At 43.4% G+C, this 26,118-nt stretch overlaps 1 protein-coding gene across 5 annotated transcripts in view; it reads right to left on the reverse strand.

The window, feature by feature from the left end:
- Positions 1–26,118, reverse strand: part of ST6GAL1 (ST6 beta-galactoside alpha-2,6-sialyltransferase 1) — a 114,539-nt gene that overhangs the window by 38,547 nt on the left and 49,874 nt on the right. The window contains exon 3 of one of the 5 annotated variants that reach the window (XM_058662135.1): positions 20,597–20,771. The exons of the other annotated variants lie outside the window; for them this stretch is intronic. The gene's annotated coding sequence lies outside the window, so the exon portion shown is untranslated. The remainder of the gene's footprint in view (positions 1–20,596; positions 20,772–26,118) is intronic. 5 annotated transcript variants of the gene reach the window in all.

Consider the following 26,118-nt stretch of genomic DNA (forward strand, 5'->3'; position numbering starts at 1 on the left):
TCCCACATGCCCCACAGTGCTGAGACTGACACTGTCGTCCTGCCAAATTCCTGAATAAGAAAGCTGACTATCAACAAGGTTAAAAGACTTCTAGAATGCAACAAAGTCAAGACTTAAACTCCAGGCCATGTGTGCCTAAAAGCCTGTCTTTGGATTGCTTGTATGACAACAATCATCTTGCTTGCCCTGGGCGCTTTCCACCTCAACCATATCCAAAAACCACAGAGTAAAAGTTTCAGTTCATGAGGAAGGCCCCAAGCCCAGAGTACTCTTGGAGTGTTAAACCTTGGACTTCGTATCTCAGTGACTCTCCCAGCAGCCCTGGCTCCCTGATGATAGAAGAGCATTGAGAACATTACCGTTTTGGTTCATGACTACTTGAGATTTTTATATAAATCAGCCTAATTTCCCCAGGAGTGATTGCAAAACATGTGCCAAATAAAGTTGACAAGGGTCAGTCCTTAAGTGAGTAAGAGAGCACACACCCACATTGAAAACCAGGGCACAGGGGAATCTACATCTGGAAATGAGAGAAGTTAACTGTTGGCTTGTAAATTCTGGTTTTCCACAGAAATCAAACTGTCGGTCCCTGTTAAAGTCCACCCTTCATGCTAAATTGCTTTTAACAGGTGTAGAAATTCCCACAGCCCCATATTGAATCTATTATTCAGGAACAGAAATCAACAAATATGTCTTCTAGTAGTGTGAGAATGACTCACTACTTCATGCCAAGCAAAACACCCCATCTTAGGCCTATTGCATACAATACATGAGATGATGGCAATAAAGACGAGGATTTAGTGTGACTTCCAAATTATATCAACAGAAACTTCTCATAAATGTCAGCATTGTAGTCTACCGTCCAACCGTGGACAGCTGAAGACAGATCTTAGGATTTGCCAAAGAATATCTGGCTATGTATTGTATTGCATTGTAGTATGCATCTCTACTTCCAGACAAAGATGGAGTTACAATGAAACTGTTTACTATATCTTTACAATAGGATGCTGGACTCTCTGCCATTGTCCATGCCCACAATGATGGACATATGACTGTGTATGAAGAACTATACTATAGTAATGAAATAGGGGAACTCAGTGAGGGGTGAGGGAATTGGAGAGGGGATAATGAAAATCCCAGGGCCTATGGAACTGTATCATAAAATGATAATAATAAAAAGAAGTAAAATTAAAAAAAAAAGAATATCTGGCAATGAAGCCAAGCTGCTTCCCTTTCCACAACTCAACAACAAATCCTCAAAAATAGTTCTAACTCTTGCATGCTGATCTAGGCACAGAATGTGATGTATGGGAATGGTAGAAGGAGATGGAAATTTCTACCTTTGGGCTACCCACCTACCCTCCTCCCAACCCCACACCTGCTAGAAAAGACCAAACTAAGAGCTTACCTGTTTGATTGTATCCATTCAGATCAATCAATGCAACTAAGGACTAGTAACAGTGAGTTCAGAACAGCCAGCCAAGAGAAAGCTAATTCCTCCTGCCAAGAGAAAGCTAATTCTTCCTGGCCTGAGGAAGCCAATGGTCTCAGATACCATGTAAAATCAGACAGCGACCCAAGTACCTCACTCGGTATTTACTTCATCTACCCCCTCATGGACAGTGAATCTTCAAGCCCTTTGGTTCTCCCTGTGTCCTCAGCGCCCACGTCAGAGCCTGTGGCTCAGCCTTATTTGCCAAGCGTGTGGATCTTTTCTTCTTGCTATACAGGTGCTTAAGAATCTCAGCCCAGGAAGAAAGACCCACAGCCAGCCTGAGATCAAAGAAGTGTTAAGGGTGGATGAGATTTCAGCTTCATCCCCATCTCTAGGAAAGAACCTGAGGATGAGCAGGGAGTGACGTGGAGATGGCAAGGGACATAACAAGAGGTGTGAGGCAACCAAGCAGGTACAGGAGGGGACAAGGAGTTGAAGCTCACAGGGACTTCTCTATGTGCTATCCTGAGCATCAGGTGGCACAGGTTAGGTATGAGTAGAGAGCAGATGATGAGCTTCAGAGTAGAGGCAAACGAAGTTCCAGTGCTGGGTTAGGTGCCCAATGAGTTCATCAGAAGGGAAGGCCTGATGCAGGACACAGTGCTCACAGCACCCCTTCCCTGCTCCCTGAAAGGAAGTGATGGACACTATGTGCCAGGAACTATGGCAAGCACCACCTGCAAAATAATAATTCCTTTAACCTGCAAAAATACTCCCTTTAGGAAGGTAGCTGCTGGATCTACTTTTTAAAATTTATGCATTTATGTATTTGGAAAACAGAGTGACAGGGAGAGACGCAAAGAAAGTTATTCCATCCACTGGCTTACTCCCCCAAATGGCTCTAACATCCAAGCCTGGGCCAGGCAGAAGTCCAGGAGCCAGGAACTTCACTCAGATCTACCACAGGGGCGGGCAAGGACCCAAGTATTTGGGTCATCAACTGCTGCCACTGAGGTACATTAGCAGGAAGCTGGATCTGAAGCAGAGCAGCTGAGACTTGAACCAGTGCTCTAACAGGGGATTGTAACATTGCAGATACTGCTTAACCCACTGTGCCACAAAACTGGCCACTGACCTATTTTCTAAGTGAAGAAGCAAACACTCAGAGAGACTTGGAAGTTGCTCACAATCGCTCTGCTATTAAAAGACAGAGCCCAGAGCCCAGAGCAGTAGACTAGTGGCTGAAGTCCTCACCCCGCATGCACTAGAATCACATATAGATGGCAGTTCTAATCCCGGCTACTCCACTTCCCTTCCAGCTCACTGCTTGTGGTCTGGGAAGACCAGTTGAAAATCACCCAAGGCCTTGGGACCCTATACCCATGTGAGAGACCTGGAAGAAGCACCTGGCTCCTGACAACATATTGACTGAGCTCTGGCCATTGTGGCATCTTAGGAGTGAACCAGAAGATGGGAGATCTTTCTGTTTGTCTCTCCTTCTCTCTGTAAATCTGACTCTCCAGTAAATAAATAAATAAATAAATAAATAATAAAAAAGAGAAAGAGAGAGAAACAGAGCCATGATCTCAACTCAGATTTGATTGAAGGCCAAAAGTCCAAGAAAATCTCATTGTAGAGCCTGCATGCTGAAGAGACCAGGACCGAAATGGGGAGAGACCCTGAGACAAGGCTCTGTTCAGAAACCTGATGCCAAATGTCACTTGAACCAAGCTCTGGAGTCAGATTACCCACATGAGGGATTTGGGGCCAATGCTATGAACACTCCAGGTCTCAATTTCTTCATCCGTAAAATGTGAACAAAATCATCTCTCCCACGGGTTTGCTGAAAAGATGAGCAGTACGGATGGTGCACTCTCAGGCACTGGCAGGTGCATGTGAACTTGGAGCTACCTACTAGGAGCAGCGGAGGAGAGACAGCCTGATGCTGGCCCAGCTGCTGTTGGGTAGAGGAGTTCTTCATTTCTGAGAAGATGGAAAGAACATCCTGGGAGTGCCATGAATCAATATTTTTCTTTGATTAAACATGAAAACTTGATTCATCTCAACAAAAATACTGCATGCTACATTTAGTGTAAACTACTTCAAACAGTGCTCCACAGCAAAAAGAATATGAATGTGTTACAGTTTTACTGTGGAGACAACACTAATGGAACAGGCCAGAAGCTAAGGCACATTCAGGGGGTCCCAAGTTCTTCAAACCAACCACTTGTGCATTCTTAGAGAAGTCTCGCCCTCTCTCTGAGTCTCCATTTCCTCATGAGAAACGGGTTTAATCAGCCTTACTTCGGAGGGTTACGGTAAAGCTCAAAGAAAATACTAGATGAAAAAGCAGCATTCTCTCAAGGTTAGCACCTGTTGTCTTTCCCTTTGTTAAGTACTGTTTCTCCTGTTTTGTTGGTTTTTTAATACTGAGTCAACCTGACTTGTATCCTGGACCTTTGAATATTATTTTGTGAGACTGAAAGTTGTGTCTCACTTTTTCTGAGTGTTAGTTCTAACTTCAGTTCAGTTTTCAAAGCCATTTGAATGACACTTGGATGTGTCTGCCACAAGGGTCACTCAAGAGCTGGCCAGTTGCCTCTGGGAGTTTAAGTTTCCCATGCTCTTGTGTATAAATATGTGACAAGTGTGGCTCTAGGTCTGTATTCAAGTGTCACCCCTCATATCCTTATCTGTCAACAATTACCTCTCAGAGTTCTCAAGTAGTTGCCATTTGCATTCCATCAGCTTTTAGTTGTAAACTAAACTAGTAGAGGGAGACAGTAGTTGATCTTGGTCATTTCCCTCCAACCTTCCTTTCTGAGCAGTCTTTGTTTTGTTTTCTTTATTTCATTGTAAACTCATATTTACAGGCACAAGGCAAGACAGAGAGAAGGAGAGAAAGATCTTCTATCCACTAGTTCACTCTCCAAGTGGCCGCTATGGCCAGAACTGAGCCAGTCTGAAGCCAGGAGCCAGGAGTTTCTTCTGGGTCTCCTACATGGGTGCAGGGTCCCAAGGTTTTGGGTTGTCTTCAACTTCTTTCTCAGGCCACAGGCAGGGAGCTGGATGGGAAGTGGAGCAGCTGGGACACAAACTGGCACCCATATGGGATCCTGGGACATGCATGGCAAGGACTTTAGCCACTGGGCTCCCACGCCGGGCCCTTCTGAGCAGCCCACCTATTTCAGCCACATTGAACGAGGCTGACCAATTCCCTCTCCCATTTCCAACATATGCCCTCTCCTTCATCCTTAGGCTCAGATATCTCCCACACTGTTTGTCAGGTCTGCATGCGCCTTGTCTTCTTTGCCAACTATCTGTGGACTTCTGTGAGGCTTTCACGGGCTCTGTTGGACCCTGTTGCTCAGTCCCAAGCTCTTTCTGCTCCCACAGCCCTCGGTGTGCACGATAGAAGCACACTTTCACTGATCAAAATCACTTTTGGAGGGGGGATTTCCCTCTCCTTCATTATACCAATATTTTTCAAAGCATGAACTATTTTATATTAGTAGGCCTCAAAAATCAATTCAGAGTACACTAACTAGATTTTAAGATAGAATAAAATAAATTTTTTAATATTATAATTAACTGCATATAATAAGAGCAAATTGTGTTTCATAAAATGTTTGTCTAATGTAAATGATTAAAAGGTAGATGTAGATGGCCCGGCATGGTAGCCTAGTGGCTAAAGTCCTCGCCTTGCACGTGCTGGGATCGCATATGGGCTCCGGTTCTAATCCTGGAGGCCCTGCTTCCCATCTAGCTCCGGCCATTGCGGTCACTTGGGGAGTGAATCATCAGACAGAAGATCTTCCTCTTCATCTCTACTCTTCTCTGTATATCTGCATTTCTAATAAAAATTAATAAATCTTAAAAAAAAAGGATAGATGTAGATGGACAACAGATAATAAATGACCCATGACCTACATTCAACACTTACCAACTGATGGCCATTCATTGTATTGTGCTTGTATTCCTACCTATTTTGTATCTCCTAGATAATTTTAAAACAAATCCCAAATGCCTTACCATTTCATTCATAAATATTTCCATGAGTATTTCTTTTAAAATGGTAACATTATTAGAGTAACTATAGTACTATGACATGTATTCCTGATTGTTGGTGGAAGTCAAAAGAGCTTGTATGACTTGAGCAAGCTCCTAGGAAGTGCTGCTACTTACTTCACTTATCTCACTCCCAGGGCCTGGCACTCAGCAACTTCTAAGTGATGTAGGGAAAAAAAAGACAGAAGTTAGAAAAGTTGTAAAAGGCAGAGAAGAGATAGATGATTTCTTTCCATTTTGCATCACATTGAGAGTATTTTTTTTTAAGATTTTATTATTATTGGAAAGCCGGATATACAGAGAGGAGGAGAGACAGAGAGGAAGATCTTCCATCCAATGGTTCACTCCCCAAGTGACCGCAATGGGCTGGTGCGCGCCAATCTGATGCCGGGAACCAGGAACCTCCTCCGGGTCTCCTACGCGGGTGCAGGGTCCCAAGGCCTTGGGCCGTCCTTGACTGCTTTCCCAGGCCACAAGCAGGGAGCTGGATGGGAAGTGGAGCTGCTGGGATTAGAACCGGCGCCCATATGGGCTCCCGGGGCGTTGAAGGCGAGGACTTTAGCCGCTAGGCCACGCCGCCGGGCCGACATTGAGAGTATTTTTTTTTTTTTAAAGATTTATTCATTTTATTACAGCCAGATATACACAGAGGAGGAGAGACAGAGAGGAAGATCTTCCGTCCGATGATTCACTCCCCAAGTGAGCCGCAACGGGCCGGTGCGCGCCAATCCGATGCCGGGAACCTGGAACCTCTTCCGGGTCTCCCACGCGGGTGCAGTGTCCCAAAGCATTGGGCCATCCTCAACTGCTTTCCCAGGCTACAAGCAGGGAGCTGGATGGGAAGTGGAGCTGCCGGGATTAGAACCGGCGCCCATATGGGATCCCGGGGCGTTGAAGGCGAGGACTTTAGCCGCTAGGCCACGCCGCCGGGCCGACATTGAGAGTATTTTTAATGAGTTTCTCAAAAGGAAAAAAAGAAAAACTCACTAGCGGAGGCTCTTCTTCCTTAATTAATTTCTGGATAATTAAGATCTGCATTTGCTGTGTTCCCCCTGAATGCAGCATATGACAGTACAAGTTACCATTGCCTACAGGCCTCAGCTGAAAGGACACCTTTTCTGTTCCTCATGAAAAGCACAAAATGAACTCCAGTGACAGTGTTGTCCCTCCCACTTCACTGCCTATACATGTAGTGATCTTGGTCCGCTTTTCTCCCGCTGCTGTCTTCTCTTTCTAGGGAAGCCACAGGCAGGTGATTCTCCGTAATACGGGGCCCCTTTGAAGTGTGTGCACAATAGCAGTCCCAAAAAGGCCACCTTTAAATACAGTGAAATACAGTGACCTTGGTGTTGGAATAGGATTTCTCTTTGGAAAAATCCTGGGTCTGGAGTTGGCTCTGCCTGCTTGCTGGTCATAGGACTTTGAGATGACATCCCTGAGGTCCCATGACCTTATATGAAAGCAGAGAAAATAATAGCTTCTCTGTGTCTTTCTGGGAGCCTCTGCGAAGAACAAAGGAAGAAAATGCTTTGGCAATGATAAAGTGGCCAACAGATGTAAAGGATGTTTCAGTAATGATGAATGGCTATGTCCAGAAGCACAGTTCCATAGTTCTGATGGATTGGGAATTATGTTTCTCCAATCCTGCATTATAATTCTTTAAAAGCACAAGCTTCAAACAGTTGGAGAATATATAAGATTCATCATAACAAAATATCAACTACCATGTGTAGTTATTAAATGTCAGTTTAAAATATTGAATATCAAGAAGTAAATTTAATTAAAGAAAAGCAAGCTTTTACTGGAAACTATAAAACATTACTGAGATAAAATTTAAAAGATCTAAATTAATGGGATTATAAACCATGTTTGTGAGTTGTAGGGTACAGTTTTATTAAGATGCCAATTTTTGATGGATAAACATGGCGCATCAAGTTAAGCCACTGCCTGCAATGGCAGGATTCCAAACCAGAGCACCTGTCTGAATCTTAGCTTCTCAGTTTCTGACTAAACTCCCTGCTAATGCACCTGAAAAAGCACTGGATTATGGTCCATTCTTTGTGTTTGGGCCCCTGTTACTTACCCAAGTGGGAGATCCAGACAGAGCTCCAAGTTCCTAGCTTCACTGTAGCTATCTGGTGAATAAACCAACAAATGGAAAGCATCCCTCTCCCTGGCACTCACCTCTTCTCATTCTTTCAAATAAAAACTTTTTAAAACAAATTCAATTTCCCAAAATAATTGAGATGTATCAACTTGACTGTTCTACCTGGTAACCAAACATCTGGTCAAAAGTTACCCTGGATATGTCTCTGAGGGTGTTTTACATAAAACAAAAGTCTGAACCAGTGGACAGAGCACATCAGATTGCCTCCCCTAATGCAGGGGGTTGCAGGCCCCGGTCTCCCAAGGATTAACTCCACAGCTTAGCTTGTTTCTCAGAGGGTAACAGGATGGGCAATTTTGGCCTGATACATCTAGCCACTGGCTTAACCGCAAGTTCCTGCTTCCTATTTGTCAAGTTATCTGCCAAGGGATTGGATAAACACTGGGAGGAACTCAAGGGATTTAGGGTGGCCACTAGAGGATTGGATAAACACTGGGAGGAACTCAAGGGATTTAGGGTGGCCACTACTGGGAGGAACTCAAAGGATTTAAGGTGGCCACTTGAGGACTGGATAAACACTGGGAGGAGCTAAGCAGAGTATAAAAGAAAGCCTGGAGTTGCAATAAAGATCAATCTATCATCGATCCGCATTCTGTGTACTGCGTGTTGCCTTGTGTTGGCTCACTGCGTTGTGTTTTCATGTAACCCTAGTCCCTCCGCTCAGCTCGGGGTACGTGGCGACACGGGCGTTGCCAACAGGGGGTCTTTTCCTATCAGTTGAAGTCCTGAATAAAACAAAAAGGCTGACAATCCCACACATAAAAGAGAACTAATTCCTCCTGCCTGACTGGACTGAACCATCAGCTCTTCTACAGTCTCAAGCCCATTGGCGTTTGGCTTAACACCACACCATCAGCGATCCAGGCTCTCAGACATTCAGATTCAGATTGAGACTGGAGTCTCCATTGTCCAACTACAAATCCTGGGACTCGTCATATTCCAGGAAAGCGTAAACAAATTCCTTACTTTTTACACATATATATGCATATAAATACACATTTGGACACACACAATCACACATTATATTGGTTCTTTGTAAAATCCTAATATTTTGACTTATACCTTTAACCCATTCTCTATCATAACCCCAGAAGGCATTTTGCAGAAATCAATAAGCTAGCTCTAAAATTTGTAAGGAAATACCAAGGACTGAACACAGCAAGGGAAATCTTGAGAGAGAATAAAGTTAAAATACTCAACTTCACTGGATTTATTACAAAAACATAGTTATCAAGGTAAATGTTATCAACAAAAAGAATCCAAACGCAGGTTCCCCTATACAGTCAGTGTTTTACACTGATGTTGGTGCAGTTCAGTAGGGAAAAGATAGTCTTATTAATAAATGAGTCTGAAGTAAACGAATAACCATACATTAAAATAAAAAATCTTGAACTCTATGTCCATCACTCTATGCATAAAATTCATCTGAGTCCCAGACTTACATGTGAAAACCCAAACTAGAAATCTTCAGAAGACAGGAGACTATCTTTATAAACTTGACCCACACCAGAGCTTCACAGGACACAAGTGGCACCAGTAATAAAAGAGGGGACATGAATAAACACAACTTCATACATTCCAAGTATAAGTTACCTGAAAGTGGCCAACATCAAGATATTTTAGGACCTCATACAGAGGGGCAATAGTCTCCTGTCTCACTGACATGGTAGGAGGCACGTTAGAAGACGAGGAAGATCTTTGTGTTGGGAGACCAGAGAATCACTGCAAGAGAAGACTGACTCTACCCTGTCTTCCCAGCAGCAACTTGGGCATGGGTGTAAACATGTCAGGTAGGAGCCAACATATTGGAGGTGGGGAGTAACAGGGAATACTCCAAGAATATGGTCTCACTCTCCCCCTTTCACAGATGAGAAGATAGATGTCAACAAAGGACAAGGCCTCACCACCAGCTTGTGACACAGTTGAGATGGAATCCAGATTTCTTGGCGCCTGTCAAATTCTCCTTCGATCATTGAATCATGCCTCTGGCTTCACCATCTAGCCACACTTCTCAGAACATCAGTCCTGAAAGTATGAGTGCTTAAAATATGAGTTGTAGAACTCCTGATAATGTCCAATATGCACTAGGTTCCCAGTGAGGAGTACTATGTTAGGTTAGATTATGTATCCCAGATGAATTTTGATAAGCCAGAAGAACCCAAAGCTCACAGGTGAATAACAAACACTTATCATATCAAGGATTATCCCCATGGGGGCAGGCATTAGTACCAGCAGTCAAGACATCAGATGGGATACCATAACCCACATCAAAATACTTGGGATTGAGTCCCAGCTCCATTCTCAGCTGTAGCTCCCCTGTTAAAGTGCACCCTGCAAGGTAGCAGCTGCTAGTTCAAGTGCTTGAGTCATTATCACCCATGAGGGTGACCCAGATTGTTTCTTGGCAGCCAGTTCCTGCCAGTAAGTTGCCGAAGGCACTATCCTTGTAAGTGTTGCAAATGAGGTTCATACCCACAAGTGCATTTACTGATTACTAATTCTGCACCCAGCACTCGTCTTAGTGTTTTTTTAAATAGAGCAGATTTATTCCTGACATCTACATGGAAGACACTGTCATTTCTACTTTGGATTAAGAAATGAGACAAAGATAGATTAAATAACTTGTCCAAAGGCAAATATCTCTGACTCCAAAGACTGTGACAGATTCATATAAAATCAGGAGCTTGAAAGGAAATAGGCAAAAGACCCCTTCCCTCTGGCTGTATGATTGAGAATGGAGTACTGAGCTGTGTCTAGGCCACTGTGGGAATTAGAGGTGACAGGGGTGCCATGGGCAGCCTGAATTTTGTGAGTCTTGTGTTTGACCTTCACCATGAGACCATAAAGAAACACTGTTCAATCTGCCTTCTTCTAGAACAGCAGTCCTCTCCCAACTGTAGCGCCACACATGCCATTCTGGTCCATGACATCAGTAGTGTTCTGAGAACTAGGTGGGGAAGTACACCCCAATGTTTGGCACATTTTTGCCCCAGTTAAATTTAGTAAGACATTCAACAAATTTTCATGCCCAGTGTTAGGCATGAAACTGGGACACTCAGGTGTAACTTCCGGCTGGCAAAAATGAATCAGTGCCCAAAAATGATCAATACTTTTTAAAATGCTAATTGTGTTCTAGCTGAGAAATGCAAAGCTGGGGTATGTGTTATGAAAATGTAGTTGAAAACTAGAAAAGAAACATAAGCCTTTGGTTAGTAAGATGTAGCAACAATGTTGAGAAACTTCAAAATATTCTAAATTTGCTAGCCATTGGAACAAGTGAATTATGGTACAGGATCCCCTGTGACATCCCCGACATACTATATGCAGTATAAACATAGTTAGAAATATTTATGACGAGGGGAAAATAAAATCAACATTTTATTAACACTAAGTTATAATCATAGAAGCTGACATCATGGCACAGTGTTAAACTACCACCTGTGATGCCCCTATCAGGGCACCAGTTCAAGTCCCAGCTGTTCTGCTTCATATCCAGCTCTCTCCTAATATGCCTGGGAAGGCAACGAAAGATGCTAAGTGCTTGCAGTCCTGCATCCACCTGGGAGACTCAGATCAATTTCCTGGCTCCTAGTTTTGACCTGGCCTAATTCTGGCTTTGCAGCCTTTTGGGGTGTGAGCCAACAGATGGAAAGTCTCTCTCTCTCTCTCTCTCTCTCGATCTCTCGATCTCTTGATCTCTTGATCTCTCAATCTCTCTCAATCTCCCCTTCCCCGATATGCATTTTTTTTACACAAATTTGATTTTTTAACAGATTCAATATGGTTCAAATAAAATTCTAAGAATATATTGATATGCCCTTACTCCACCTCTTCCTCCCTCTCTCTCTTTCTCCCTTTCTCCCACCAATCTTCCCTCTTTCTCTAATTTTTTAGTGTTTGTGATGGCATACTTTAAATCTATAGTTTGCCTTTATTTTATTTAAAATAATAATAATAATAAACAGACATTTTTGTAATAGATAATGATGAAAGGGGAATAAAATAAAGTTTACAGTAATGGGTCAGGATGTCAGAATTTTTAAAATGTATGTTTCATGCTACTATAACACAACAAGTAAAAAAACAAGAGAAACTTTGAACCAAGCCAGTTGCCCACAAAGCAGGCACATGACCCTGTAATGCACCACTTCTCTATTAGAAGAGAGTGGTCTTCCTAAAAAAAACGTAACACGGGGCCCATGCCACACCATCTGATGCATGGACAGAGAGGAGAATAAACCCATTCAACCAGCAGAACAGGCACAGCTGAGCTTTCATGAAGACTTACAATCTGCAACATTCTTTCTAGAAGGAGAGCAGTGCTCAAGTCCCCTCTTCCTAGGAAAGCTCACAGGTCATGAAAGGGGTCCTCTAACCTTGACCTGCACCTTTGATGACAATGGCTCCTTGATTTTCCCATGACCTGCCATCTCCCTTTTCGAGGGCCTCTTCAACCATTAGGGCAGAAATCAGCTGCTCTGCTTCACGTTGAGCCCCCTTGCCCACTGCCCACAACAGCAGCTAGGCCAGCAGCAAGTTTTTCTACAGGGAATTTCCCAACATCGAGGCCATCACTCTTGCCCACCTGCTCATTCACCATCCTTTCAGGCCCAGATCCAATGACTCCTTCCACATGCTGGCAGTCTTAGGAAGAAAAGGTTCAGTCCCAAGCCAGACTTCAGCTCTGTGGTCTTCCAGGCAGGGTACCTAGCTGCTCTGGCTTCACGTCCTTAGCTATTCGATGGTACTAGATTGAATTCTTCGTGTGATCTACAAAATACTTGATGGTGAAATACTAGATACAAAATGCCCATGACTGTGCTGCCCAGGGTAAGAGCCATGAGCCACATGTGGCTAATATAAATTGAAATGTGCTGCATAAAGAGACACACCAGAATGTCAAGATCTCATATGGACATGGAATGCAAAATGTCTAATTAGAAGTGGGTGTTGGGCTTAGCAGTTACAATACCTGTGTCCCTTCTCAGGGTACCTGGGTTTGATTCCCAGTTACTGCTCCCCGTTCCAGCTTCCTGCTAATATGCACCCTGGGAGCAGCCAATGGTACTTGGTTTCTGAATGCACGTGGGAAACCTGGAATGTGTTCCCAACTCCCGGATTCAGCCTAGCTTAGTTTTGGCTTTCCCTAAGGAATTTGAGAGTGTGAAAAAGCAGATAAGAATGCTCGCTCTTCAGTCCTAACAACCTCTTAACAGGAGGTCATATGCATAGAGCAGGGGGGGACCCCAGAGTGGAGCAGGGGGACAGGAGGAGGCTTGTATCCCAACCCTGAAGACTCCCGGAGCCTCACCAAGGACTTTCAGTACGACCACCGAGGACTACATCCCTACTGCCAAGGAGACCACGGGGGAAAAGAAGTGCCTTCAGAGGCCAAGAACTCTGAGGTCATCCATTCCCATTTGGACCTACAATGGAAGAAGCCCAATTCCTGCCTTGCAGGATCCAGGGTCATCGGAACGACAACCGGGATCCCTGAGCAGTCCGCAGAAACAGAAGAACAGTAAACTTCCTTCGGAACTAGGGAGGGGAGCTTTCTCTGGCCCTTGCCTGATTCCAACTTTGGGTCCCCACCCTCTTTTGTAAGGACCATCAGGATTGCTCCAGAAACCCCTCATAACAAACAAACATATGAACAAACAAACTAGAATAGATAGACAGAGAACAACTAGGAAAGGTTTGGAAACAGACAGGAAGCGGCCAGCCAGGATGCACTTATAACTCACTGGGTGGGACAGAAAGATCAGTTACTCCTCTCTGGGGTGTTGAATATTTCTCTGCACACCCCTCCCAAAAACGTTCACCTAAACTGTTGACATTTGTCCTGTTAAAGTTATAGAGTTAGACTACCCGAAAAACAACCAGGTTTAGCAAAATCATGCTTCAATGCTATAAAATGCTAAATATTAACATTGAAATAGACAAGAGACAGCTGAATAGCAATCTATAGCCATTTTAAGGTATATAGAACATGGTTGAATATTAACCAAAATTGAAATGTCTATGAGGAAGTCACAGGTTTCGGTCGAGAACCTGCATTTCCCTAGTAACATATTGGTTAATCAATACCACGTCAATTAATGCCATAATGTTGTAAATGGTTGTAAATGTTATGTTGGGTTTTTTACTTGATTGGGATGATACTCTGCTGGTTCTACCTTCAGACCAGAGATGGTCTCACCAAGAAGCCATTGAACTTACCAGGACAATAAGATGCTGGACTTTATGATTGGTCAAAACCTCCAATGATAAAGAATCTCAACTGAATTTGAACTATGGAAATGCAACAAGGTGGAGCAATCCTCCGTGGGGGAGGGGAGGGTTTGGGGAGGGGCGGGGGAAATTCCAGTGCATAAAAAAAAAATGTGTCACATAATGCAATGAAATCAATAAATAAATAAATTAAAATTAAAAAAAAATAAAGGAAGAAAGTTACAGTATTGGAACATTAAAAAAAAGCATTACCAGTTAGTCAAAAATCATCATTAAATTATACTTACCAATCAAAAAAAATAAAAAAAGAATGCTCGCTCTTTTGTCTGTCAAAAATGTTTAGAAATCTGATCAATAATTTCTATATTAACCATAGGATAAAGTGACATTTTGTATATAGTGGGTTAAGTAAAGTGTAGTATTATTAGGATTAGCGTCATCATTTGTCTCTTTTTTTGGCCAGGACTGAAAAGAATAGATACAATCTATATGTGGTTTGCTTTCTATTTCTGTTACACTGCTCTAGGTCACAGTAATTGTGTTCTTTCAGTGTTCTTTCTTTCTCTACTTCTGCCTCCCTCTTCCCTGGGCACAAAGATAACTCCACATCATCAGCACCATCTCAAGTTCTTCCATCCTGGGACAGGTAAAGTGCAGCAGAAAGCAAAATGGACTTAGAAAGCCCAGCTCCAGTCCAACGCAGCTCCTGCTATGGTTCCACCAGGACCAACTAGGCAACTCTGAACAGACATTTCACTCCTCTGCAGCACAGCGTAGTCATTTACCAAACAGAGGGTAATGACACCCCGTTCAGCACAGGACAGAACACAAGTGACAGTGCTGGGAAAACTGCCAAGGACAGAAATCAGGGTCAGAGGTTGCATTTCACACAGTGAGGAAGATGGGCAGCCCTGCCTGTGTCCCCTAATATTGTGTCTTCCATCGTGCACTGTTAATGATTTTCTCTGTCTCAAAAAAAAGTGTCCCAAGAACAACCAGCCTTGTCCCTAGCACAGCCCAAGCCCAGTGTTGCCACAGAGCCCTCCAACTCTCAAAAGTGTACTAAGTGAAGAGGCCTGAGGGACTCCAAGTGGAGATATCTTTGCAAATGAGTTGATAATGCCACACAGGCCATGCTTGTGATGGAGTCATCAAGCATGCCGGAACCAAGCAGAAGAGTGAGACATACAGGGTAAGAAAGCCCTGGGCCCCAGAAAGGACTCTGGAGGGCAGATGTCTGCAAAACAGGAGGGTGGAAAGGTGTTAATAAGCATGAAGCAGTCAATGTATTATTGATAGATCTTCCTGTGCACAGAACACTGTTGCCTTTCTACCACCTTTGCTTATTCAAATTCTCCCCAGCATCCATACAAGGATGCATGCAGCTAGCTCATAAAAGCTTAAGTCACTACCCACTACCTGTGACAACCACATGCACTCAGCTAGTTAGTTGCACAGAAAGGCTGGTGAATGCAGGAGCCCCTGCCTCCAAACATCCTGTTCCTACTTTTAGCCAGGAAGTTCCTCTTCACCACCTATACTCTACCTACCTCTTCCCAGGGCCAAGAAACATAGAAAGTACAAAACTGTGTTTTAACATGTTTCTTCTCAATTCCAAAATAAGAGCCAGGTTGCTTCTAATTACACTAAGCTGCAAACTCTTATTAAAAATACAAGGGTTTGTAGGAAGGAACTGCCCAGCAAATGCAAAAGTTCAAAGCTTCGTGGACAGATAGGAAGTTGGAAACTCTACAGCTGACTTGTGTTTTGACTAGATTCTTTCAATCCAGGTAGAAGATGTAGGCATCCGAAGCAATGTCTTACCTGCTATATATTTCCACCTCCCAGGAGAGGAAATTCTCTCTTCCTATAGAAACTCACAATGAAAATTGTTTTAAGAATCTTAAAAGTCTTAAACTAGTGTTGTGGCACAGCAAGTGAAGATGTGTCTATGATACAGCCATTAATGTCGGCACTAGGTCATGCCTTGACTGCTCCACTTCTGATTTCGCTCCCTGGTTCAAGTGTTTGTGCCCCTGCTACCCATGTAAAAGACCAAGAAGCTCCTGGCTTCAGCCTGTCCCAGCCATATGGGAAGTGAACCAGCAGATGGACTACCACTCAGTCTCTCCCTTTTCCCCTGTAACTCTACCTTTCAAATAAATAAATTTATTTTTTAAAGTCATATTTATATATTGCAATGCAGAGAGACTAACTGGATTCTAATTTGAATAAATTATAAATATAAACCATTTCAAAAATTATAGATGCATATGCATAAACAATATGCATACATATTTAAGCACCCACATTATATATATATATATATATATATTCACAATATATATACCCACTAGCATCCATGCAAATGACAATTGGAAAAATTTGATTATTGACTCAATATCTGATGATTTTATGTAAATTAAGTCACTAAGCCATTTTAAACATATGAACTGAAAAATTTTTATATCATCTTTGATGTTTATTTTTAACAAATATTACAAATCATTATGATTATGAAATGTAAGAGTTAGATGAACATGAAGTAATTTCTAACACTGTTATTAACAACTCATAAAATAAGGTGATAACATGAACTATGTAGATGTAGAGTTTTGTGGGTTTTTTGTTTTTAAGATGAATTTTTTTCAATTGTAAAAGCAGATTTACAGAGAGAAAGATCCATATGCTGGTTCACTCTCCAAGTGACCACAACAGCCAAAGTTGAGCCAATCAGAAGCCAGAATCCAGGAGCTTCTTCTGGTCTTCCATGTGGGTGCAGGGTCCCAAGGCTTTGGGCCATCCTCTACGGCTTTCCCAGGCCAGAAGCAGGGAGCTGGATGGGAAGCGAAGCAGCTGGGACACAAACCAGCACCGATATGGGATCCTGACAGGTGCAAGTGAGGATTTAGCCACTAAGCCATCACACTAGACTCTAAGTAGAGTTTTAATGAGACTATTTTTTTGAAGAAAATGCTTATATTATTCCCATATATGAAATATTTACAAGTAAACTAAAAACATACATAACAGAATTGGAACTTAGTTAAAATAATACATTATTTTATATGGATAGTTCACTGTCTGCATATGTAATTTAAACAAAAAATTCCCCTACTTCAAATCAACCATAAAACAAGATTCTATACTCTGTTTTCACACCCGTACATACACTTACAGAAGTTTGTTCTGTACATCCAGCACAGCTGGGATAGCCTCCAACCTTGCAGAAGGTCCCTGGCTTTCTTTTAGATGCCAATGGAGGCAATCATCTTCACTTTAGTACAACACTGTAAAATGCAGCGTAAAGAGATGCTCACCTTCCACAGGTGGAAGGAACCCCTCGTTCTTTTCTCCACCTGCACAGGGGCAGGGTGTACTTAAACTGACTGAACATACCTGTGGACATGGCTTCAATAACTCTCTCTCTTTCTTCCTCCCTCCTCTCCTTTTTGAGTAGAGTCAAATTGCCATGGTGCTGTGGATGTTCCTGTTTTATATCTCCAGGGGGAAGCTATACCAGCCTCTGTATTAGTGCTGAAGATACACAGATGAAAAGACGGGAAGATAGGGAGGATACAGAGTGGCTCAGATCACAAGGACCCTGTGGTGAGGAAGATAAGCATGTCTACCATATGCAGTGGCACTGAGGGCAGGAGTTGATAGCCAATGGCTATGATTCAGATCTTCCTTCCCATCATTACTGCACGTATCTCACCAAGTGCAGTGCCAGATGCTTTTGGCACTTGAAAGAACTCTGCAGGCTGATGATCTCACAGGGGAGAGGCTAAAGCTCAACGTTATGGAATGCTTTCCTGAAGGCCACACAGCTAGAAAGTGGCAGCACCAGAATCCATATCCAATTCCACAGCCTGTCATTTTCTCTCCCGCCATGCTGCTAGCCTGGCTGGACAAGAGGCCTCCAAAGCACAGCTGTTTAAGTATACCCCTGTATTTTCTGAAACTTCACACTAAAGAAAAAAAAAAGCAAAAGCCCTTTCCAATGGTGTCACAAGCAGAGACAAACCTTGCTCGATAAGCCCAGTGATGACTTTGGTGGATCTGCAGCAGTACTGTGTATGGTTCACTTCCGGCCACTCTGGCCACCTGACCCAATTAGCCATGCTGGAGACAGCAGAAAAGGCAATGACTTTTCTGCTTAGAACAAAAACAAACAAAACAAAAAGACTTATTGCCCACAAGCAAAATAAACAAAAGCACTAGATAATTTATATCAGGTTGATTGGATCCACGTGGCCATATAATAACTAGCAAGACCAATTGTTCATGAAAATAACCGTCCAACCATGTAACAACAGGGAGATTAACCTTAAACTAGAATTGGATTCCTCATCATGTGTTCCTCCAGGGCCTGCAAAGGGAGCTCTCACCCCAGGTCAACTGAGGCCAGCTGGCAGGTTGCTCAGATGTCAGGGGAAGGGAGTGTTAGGGATGGAATGAGTTATAATGTACCATCCAGAAAAAGAATCTCTCGAAGTATTGGGTGGGTTAGTAAAGGGTTCACCTTACAGGTGCTGGCCAGCAGTAGGGGACTAACTGACCTGCAATGGCTGGGAGTGTCAGAGGACAAGGACTATGTCTAACCTACCTTTGTATTTCCAAAAAAAGTGTTGATGTTCTAGCTCATGCAGGGACATGAGCTCACATTTACATTTCATATTGTAAATTTATATATTTTTGAAGACTTACTATTTATTTGAAAGACAGAGTTAAGGGGGAAAGTGAAATAGGATGCAGAGAGAGGGTGGGGAGAGAGATCTATCTGTTCACTCCCCAAATGGCATAACAGCCAGGGTTGGGCCAGACCAAAGCCTGGAACCAGGAGCTTCATTTTGGGTCCTGATGTGGGTGCAGGGACCCAAGCGCTTGTGGCATTCTCCACTGCTTTCCTTTGCATGTTAGCAAGCAACTGGATCACAAGTGGAGCAGCAGGGACTGAAATCAGCACATATAAAGGGTGCCAGTTCTGCAGGAGGCATAACATATTCTACCACAGTGCCAGCCCTATAAATTTAGGATTTTGCAAGATACTTCTGGCTAGATACTGAAACTGTCCCAGGTTGCCCAAAGAACAAAGAGGGCTCAGTTTGAAGAACTAGAATCCCATCCTTAGAACTGATTTGATCATATAGGAATACAGCAGGAGATAAGGAGGCTCGGAGAGGGTAAAATATCATCCAAAAGCCCTTTCCAATATCAGTTGGACCTGCAGATAAGCTGAAAGATTATGAGGGGTTACCCTGAAGCCTTAGGAATGAGGAGGGTGGCCAGGGAACAGGATCTGGGCTCTTATTAAAGGAAGGTGAGTAGAGTCAGTCCTATGACTCAATGGAATTCTCTTCTGCACAAAAGCTCAACATCCACCTCATCAGCAGCAGTGGGGTCGCCAGAGCAAAGGGGTAAGGCAAGTAGGGCTCATGGTGGAGGCACTAGTGTGGGCAGCTCACTGCCTGCAGTATGGAACAAGGCCATCAGGGGAGTGAGCATGCGTCTCAAGAACGCACAGCTTTACAGGTGAGCCCAGAGAATACCAGACAAGATGATCCCTCAGAAGGGCAGAGGGTACCCAAAGACCAGTAGCTGGTCATCCAGTGTCCCGCGTGTCCTTTGACTCAGTGTGTGGGGAGAAGCACTGCATCTGGTATACACAGCATGTTAAAAATGAAGTAGTTCAGGATCAGGAGTCAAAACTCCCTAGCCCCCAGGGTGGATCTGAGCCTTCCTATGTGTTCCCTGGCACCTTTTGCAGTCTGACACAGAGTTTCTCCCCCAGTCTCTACACTGCCTCTTCCATGAGGATATAATAGGAGTGCTGTCTTAGCCATAGGTACATCTTAGTCATCTCTGAAGCCCAGGCACTCAACATGCTTTCAGATGCAGACTGACTTTTGAATGCCCTGATACATGAAGCACAAATGGGATGTCTACTGGGAAAGTCACACTGCAGCCAAGAGCAGATGAACACATAGCATGACTGAAAAACCAAATCGTTTCAAGTGCAGCAGAGGCAACTAGCCAGGTGTTCTCTGCCCCTTTGGTGTTGTACACTCAGAGCATCAGTGGAAAGGAATAGGAGCAAATAACAACCAATCAGTAACCACCAAGCACAAGGGGTAGAAGCCTGGCAGTGGGGTTCACGCAGGTGACCGGGAAGCAGGAAGGAGAGAGTAGGGAGATAGGCAACCATGATAACCAAAGAGAATATCTGAGTCAGTGGCTTTCAGAGAAGCCAGGAATTGGTTTGTGCTATTTTCTGAAAAATTTGTAGAGGAAATCTGAAAAAGGGAAATCCTGGAGTGAAATAATTGCAGTGGTTTGAGAGAGTAACTGGTGAAGAAGGTAGGGAACACCAGTAAATGCTACATCAATGCTGATATCCCCTAGCCATAAAATCCTTCCTGTCAGGAGGCTATGCATGGTAGGTTGAATACAGTTGTTAAATATGGTATCAATAACCATCACAAGCAACACCATCATTGACACTTTTCTGTCTCTCCTTCTCTCCATAATCTGCCTTTCCCATAAAAAATAAATCAATCTTTTTAAGACAGAAGAAGGAGAAGAAAGAAGAAGGAGGAGGAGAAGGAGAAGAAGAAAAAGGAGTCAGGTCAGCCTTCCACCTGACAAGCTAATTTTCTTCAACAGCAACAGTAAAATGGCCAGTCAGTGCATACCTGCACAGCTATAACACAAGAGCTTTTCCAAAAGTTCGAGGACATGGCATGTTATGAAAATCTGGTTGTTGAATCCAAAGTTTGTTACAAACAGGCCTTATCCTTTCATTTCATTTCCCGCTGAACTTTTTGAAGTTACCTCATAATGATAATCTCTTCTTCCAAGGCAGCCCATCTGCAGAGAACCAAATATTAAAGACGGCACACTTTGTACTCCTGCTTACTCCCCTCAGCTTCTACCTGCTGGTTCCAATTCTATTCCCTAGAGTAAAACAAATTCCTGTTCTTCTTTCCATAAAACAATCCTTCAGGACTATGGTATCCACTCTAAAATTTCTCTTTTTCAAGCTACCTCTGAAATAATCTTGTTTGTGAGCCCCCTAAATTTCCTGTGTACCTCCTCAGGGACATTTCCTATGTGTCCACATCATTCCCTCAACCTAAGCATGTTTCCCAGGCACAACTCATCTGGTATGGAACAGGAGGATGCCCACATCTCCTTGAAGTAAACTGAGTAGTTTCATCCTAACGACTCTAAGTTGAGCAATCCACTGAAGTCAAACTCATAGCCATTTGCTACCAGTCCACCTCCCCACTGTCTTAATCTGCCCTTAGCATTTCCCTGGATGCTTCTTACATCCTACCAAGCTTATAGAAAAATCTCAATTCTGGCAGTATTTGCTACCTCTGCTGGATTTACATTATTCAGGAACAGGATCAGCATTCCTTCATGTATTCAGCCAAATCACAGGTTAGGGTTGATGAAAGGAACTCTCCCCGCGAACAATACAAATCAGCATCCTTTAATGACAGCTAAAGAAGTACTTTCAAGCCACTGGAACTGCCAGGCAATCTACATTTTCTGTCTTGTCTAGGAGAATATAAACCCTCAGTTACTGAGTATCTAGAGATGTCTGTGGTCTAACAGAAGAGTTCTAAGTGAATTCGTATCACAGGTCACCTACATTACAGTTTCTCCATATTTCTCTTTTACACAAAAATGTCTGGACCTTGAAGGGTTATTTGAGATTGTCTTTCAAATACAGGTTATGGGGCCAAATGCAAATTTCATGGTGCAGATACCACAGGGAGCAGCTAAAATGGAGGTTCAGATGCCGGGCATGACCACCAACCAGGAAGATATTACCTCACAGAACAGGATGTTTTGGATAGAGAAAACCACAGATTTTCCCAACACCAACCTCAAATTAAAATAATCTGGACATAATTCTGTCTCAGGTACCAGGGTGCAGAGAATCTGCAGGCATATGTTTATCAAATGATAATTAACATTTCCAGTAAGAATCATAATTATCACTATGTGCTATGCATTTTACTTTGGTCATCTCAGTTATTGCCTGGTGTTGTTAGTTTGTAATTATCCCTTTTGAACATTTAAATTCTACTCTTCTCCCAGTATGTTTCTCTCCTTCTCTAATAAGACCTTGAGGACTTCAACAGAACTTCAACGAAAAACATTTCCAAGTTTTCTTAGGGTCCTGGTAGCCCATTCAAACCAACACTCCCTTCAATATATAACCACTTCTCAAGATTCTCCAAAAAAATGAGACTCTGTGTTAGGCACCAGGGAATCTGGCTGTCTTCAGATCCACATTTCTTGGACTCACTCCTCATTGGCATTGGTCTTATTTTCTCTCCCAAATACTTGTTCTAGTCCTTTACCCCATTGTTGGCCATGACCTACTTAGAACACTAACCTAATGCTCTTTGCCCAATAGGGTAGCTGCAAGGTGCATGTGTGCCAGGCTCAGTTTCAAAGCATACAATATTTTATAAGCTGAATGGTTTTATATCTTTTCTGTCACTGTTTCCTGTGCAGTTTACCAATCTGTATCATTTTAACGAAGGTTAGAGGAAAACAGGAGTCGAATAGTTCTGCTTTTTCCTGGGACAGCTGTGAACATTATGTTCACCACCATTGAATACCTAAGCCTACATTCTTTTCATACCACTTATTTACAAAGGAAAATAAAAAATAAACTTTGGGACTAAATAATTTTGCAAGCCTCAGCTCCTTCTCCCCAGCCCCCTTTCCTGACATTATTCTTTTTCTAAAATCCCAAAGGAGACTATCTTGGGTCACTGTCCAGCTCCCAGAGAGGGGGCTCAATGTCATGTAAAATGGAACTGATTTGGCCCCATGCTCTGGCTTTGAGTTCAGTGGCCTTTGCCATGTTCAGCCAACTCTCTTGCTCCTCTCCCTCCCACCTCTGCAGAACTGTGAAGCACCATGAGTGAGTTCCTCATTCTAATCACATGGGTCAAGATGAATTTCCTAAAATCACAACCAGAGTGCAGTAACAAGGACACTATGATTTGTACATACAGTGTGTCACTCAGGAGAGAAGGACCCCAACAGTTGGTTGATCAAATGCCATCCCCCTTTATCAGACACTCTAGGAATCCAGCACTACACTATTCTACACTATTCATTTTTGTCTCAACAAAAACTTACTATGGGTTTACTATGTGCCAAACACCGTGATAGGAGTTTAGACAGTGGCAACTGCCTAAGGCACAAGTCAGCTATCATTTGAATGTTGCATGAGCCAGGCTGGATGCTGTTAGCTTACTGTGTCACTTCCCCAACCCCACTTCCCCAACCACACATAAAAGAAAAAAAAATCCCTGAAACAAACCACTTCCTCAAGCAGCAACTTCATCTTGCTTTCATCGGGGCAGGGTGTCTTGAACTGTTTATACTTCCCCCCACTCAGCTTGTTCTTGAAATAACTGAAGTCAGGCCACAGCACTCCACAGAAGTGGCCTTTCTAACTGGAAAATCCAGACTTGCCTCCTACCCATTCTTCAGTCATGGTTTCTCAGAGTCTGGTCAAACTCCCTCCACTTACCCTCCAGGTGCTCTCGACACTTCCTGCCCCAACTCCCATCTCCCCCTGCTCCAGTGACCTGTTCTCCACCAGCCTTGGGACTTCCACCTTCTTGGGAGACCTGGTGCACCTTGTACATGGATCCTCCCATCCTCATAGTCAGCTCCCTCTGGCACCCTTACCCCTTGACTACAGAGATCACATCTTAAAAAAAAAAATTTAAGCTGGAGACTATTTGGAAACTAAGTTGTACATTTTTTCATTTAAAAATATATTATTTGTTCTGTGTTCAGCACAAGTTTTAGTGCCTAGGATGTAACAGTGAACAAAACAGAGAAGGAGCACTGCTCCTAGAGCTTTCCATTCTAGCTGAAGGAGACTCAGATAACTGCATGAAACAAAGCAGCATGTTATTTAGTATCTTAAGAGATGCTGAGTGGCCTAGCAGCTAAAGTCCTCGCCTTGAACGCGCCAGGATCCCATATGGTTGCCTGTTCTAATCCCGGCAGCTCCACTTCCCATCCAGCAGCCATCCAGCTCCCTGCTTGTGGCCTGGGAAAGCAGTCGAGGACAGTCCAAAGCCTTGGGAGCCTGCACCTGTGTGGGACACCTGGAAGAAGTTCCTGGATCCTGGCTTCGGATCGGCATAGCACCACCCATTACCCTCACTTGGGGAGTGAAACATTGGACAGAAGATCTTCCTCTCTGTCTCTCCTCCTCTCTGTATACCTGACTTTCCAATAAAAAAAACAAAATAAACCTTAAAAAAAAAAAAAAAGATGCTGAGTGAGCTTGTGTTGTGTGCATCAGATTTGGCTGCTGCTTGACAAGCTGGTGTCCCATATGGGAGCACTGGATGAAGTCTCAGCTGATTTGCTTCTAATCCAGCACCTGGGAAGGCATGGAAGATGGCCCAAATGCTTGGGTTCCTGCCACCCAGAGACCTAGATGCAGTTTCAGGCTCCTGACTTCAACTTAACCCAGACTTGACCGCTGCAAGCATATGGGAAATGAACCAGCAGGTGAAGGTTCTCTCTCTTTATCTGCCTGTTGTTCTGCCTTTCAAATTAATCTTTAAAAAGATGAAGAGGTTAAGCTTCTGGGGAACCAAGGAGAGCCTAGGACAAGCGTGGGGAGCAGGAACATAGAAAGCAGTTGGCTACAGCACTTTCCCTGAACAAAAGGGCAGTCCAAGAAGGGGACATCTGAGCAAACAATGAAAGGTGCTATAGGAGTGAGCCCTGCAATAGCTGGGAAAGGGCAACAGAAGCAGGTGGAAGGATCCACACAAGGTCTCCAGGCAGGAACGCCCCAGTGTGTATTAGAAAGGGAGCCAAAGAGAGAGAGGGCTGTAGAAAAACAGGCACAAAGGCATGGAGGAGGCTGGGTAGGGCTTTATGGGTCATGTCAAGACTTTAGTTTTCACTGAGTAAAAAGGGTGCCGCTTTAGGATTTGGGCAGAGAAACAACCTAATCTGACTTAGGGTTTTTTTTGACCTCAGGATTTTTTGGGTTGCTGTGTGGGGGCAGGAACTAGAAGATACCCAGGAGACCACAGCGTAGTAACCCTGTTGACAGACACTCATGGTATGAAGCAACAGGTTTGCAGCAAGGCTGGTGAACGGTGATCGACTTTAAATGTGCTTTGAAAACCTTGCAGGTGTGCATAAAGAAGAATCAGGGATGATTGTACGGCTTGGGGCCCAGGCAATTGCAAAAATGTGTTCAATGGGAAACAAGCAGCTGAGGGGAGAGTAGACCTGAGGTGGAGAAACTAAGAAGCTGAGTCAGAGGTATTGTCGTTTCAGGTTGCACTGTCAGCATGTTTGAGATCTAGAGACCAGGGAACAAAGCAGGTTGCAGATAGAAATGTGGGATTCATCAGCAGGAGGGCCCTCGGGTGGTCTAGATCAGCTGAGGGAGGGACCAGTCCAGCTGCATGGGTTTTCAGCTGATTCAGCCACCTCCTCGCTATGTGACCCGGCACAGGCTGTGTAGCTCCTCCACTTCCTCACCTGTAGAATGGAGGAAATGACAGCAACTGTCTGTCTTCCAGACTTAGTTTGAAGAGAAACGAAACAATTCATGTGAATTACCTTGTACATTATATTAACTATCCAGACTTTAATGTTTTTACCGCAAAATAAACTTATCTTTCGATTCTATTTTTTCTTTCACTTTTTGAAGCTGTCTTGAGGAGTCTTAAAAACCATTCTAGCCTCCCATAACAGTGGCAAGGATCTAGCATTTGGGCCATCTTCCAGTAGCCTCCCAGGCACATGAAGAGAAAACCAAATGGGAAGTGGACTAGTCAAAACTGTAGCAGGCACTTGACCTAAATGTTGGCATGGCACCTGGCAATGTAGCCTGCTGCACCACAATACCATCCCCTTGTCTTTTTTTTAATCCAATATTCAACTCATCCTTCACTCTGTGTAGTCCTAGAATGGCTACTTGTCCATCCTAATCCCTCGTTTCTCCTAGCACAACCCCATTAAAGTGCCTAACCAAACTGATAGGTCATGGAGTTCTTCCATGAGTATTTCTACTCAAAAGAAAATTTTTTACATCAATCTCTTTCATTTTGTATTATTTTACATATGTGTTTCCAATATATTTCACTTAACTCTCAATTATAATTCCTATTAAATTTAAATATCCTTCTGGGGC

The sequence above is a fragment of the Ochotona princeps genome, chromosome 3 (genome assembly GCF_030435755.1).
Source record: "Ochotona princeps isolate mOchPri1 chromosome 3, mOchPri1.hap1, whole genome shotgun sequence".
In the NCBI taxonomy this organism is placed as follows: domain Eukaryota; kingdom Metazoa; phylum Chordata; class Mammalia; order Lagomorpha; family Ochotonidae; genus Ochotona; species Ochotona princeps.